Source organism: Poecilia reticulata, linkage group LG15 (assembly GCF_000633615.1).
Source record: "Poecilia reticulata strain Guanapo linkage group LG15, Guppy_female_1.0+MT, whole genome shotgun sequence".
Taxonomy (NCBI): Eukaryota; Metazoa; Chordata; class Actinopteri; order Cyprinodontiformes; family Poeciliidae; genus Poecilia; species Poecilia reticulata.
The window spans coordinates 30,266,365-30,268,267 of record NC_024345.1 but is presented as its reverse complement, the minus strand read 5'-3'; positions in this window follow the sequence as shown (position 1 = coordinate 30,268,267).

Genomic DNA, 1,903 nt, shown 5'->3' with positions numbered 1-1,903 from the left:
GGAGCTGCAGCAGGTGGAGCTGCAGCAGGTGGAGCTGCAGCAGGTTTAAGGTGGAGCTGCAGCAGGTGGAGCTGCAGCAGGTTTAAGGTGGAGCTGCATAACGGCTCCCAGAAGGAAAACGGCTGGAGGCCGGATTCTGTCTATAGGACCAGAACCAGTACCGGTACCAGCATGAGGAACAGAACAGCTTTCTATGAAACCTCGTTACCGGAGGACCCGGTAGAACCGGACCCGGTAGCAGGACCCGGTAGAACTGGACCCAGTAGAACTCCAGAACCAGATCAGAGGCTTGTCTCCTTCAGGATCTCTGTTGGGTGTCAGGAGGAAGTGGCGGTTCTGTGGGCCATTTGGGCCGGGCTGATCCCAGAACTTTTCATCCGGGTCGAGCAGAACATCTGCAGCTCCTGCTCTAATCCTCCAATCAGAGCGCGGCCTCCTCCTCGCTGCCGCCGCTCTGTTGATCCTAAGCCGCTGTTCATCGACTCGCTTTAATAAAAGATCAGAACACCAGATGGTTCCGTCTGATCCAGAACCAGATTACTGCGGGTCAGAACTCTGCCGGGGCCTCAGGGTCCACTGTGGGCCAGGTGAGGGGTCATCCAGGTGAGGGGTCATCCAGGTGTTCACTGATCTCCATCGTCTCTGGAGAGCAGTAGGAGAAAGTGGTCGTGTGTTAGCGTCCTCTGGTAACCATGGTAACGCCATGACATTGGTTGCCATCCCATGCAGACCATAACAGGAACCCCGGAACGGAGCGGTGGCCTCTCAGAACCAGAACCGGCCCACTTTAATCCCTCGTGGCGTTTGATTGGACCTGATCGGCTCCAACATGTGAGCAGCAGATTGAACAATTCGGCTCCGGATGGACAATATGTAATCCAGGGTGGTTCTGACAGGCCGGATTAAACCGTCCGATTCATCAGATGGACTTAAACACAATATGTTCCTGATTGTCAGATTCATCTCTTCATCAGGAGCCAGCCGGTCCGGTCCGGAAGAACCTGGCCCACTACAGCAGAACCAGCCTGCAGCTCCACTTCCCCTGATTAAAACCTTTTTATACATAAAATTACCCAGAAAGCCGTTCTGCTGATCCATGGCCTGGACTCAGCCGCTCCGGGTTTTCACTCCTGACCCGACCTGCTGCGTCCGGTCCGATCAGGTCACCGAGTCAGGATCAATAATGAGGTCAATGAAACTTCAGCAAAGGAACAAACTGGAAGAAAACCTGCATGTCGGCCGCCATTTTGTTGTGAGTGAACCAAAATGAAGCGTCACAGCTTCCAGTCTCAGAATCTCCCAGAATGCCGAGCGCTCACATGGAGGGCGGCGTGTTTCTACTGCCGAGTGTCTGCAGAGTTCAGCTGCTCCGGTCCGAATACGGATGCAGATCGCTGGGAAGAAGCAGAGCCCTCTGCCCCCGATGGGTCCCAATCTGCCCCATATGGGTCCCATTCTGCACCCGATGGGTCCCATTATGCCCCATATGGGTCCCATTCTGCACCCGATGGGTCCCATGCAGCTGAAAACACCATGGATTCCTGGCAGACTGTGTGTTTGTTCATATTGTTGGTTCAGGATGTTGAACATGGATTTGGTGGCTACCTATGGAGAAATCTGGAACTAGCCATTAGCGGTTAGCTACTTTTTGATCAGCAGTGGTCAGTGATTAGCGGTTAGCGATTAGCTGTTAGCGGTTAGCTGTTAGCGGTTAGCTGTTAGCGGTTAGCTGTTAGCGGTTAGCTGTTAGCGGTTAGCTGCGAGGAATGAGCTGTTCTATCAACAGTCAGAAAGTCGGTCTGGATCAGTTCCTGCTGCGAGTCTCTGGTCGGCTGCAGCTCCTGGAAAACACCTTGGAGGGGAGATCTGGGTCAGAGTTCATGGACTGACACACACACACACA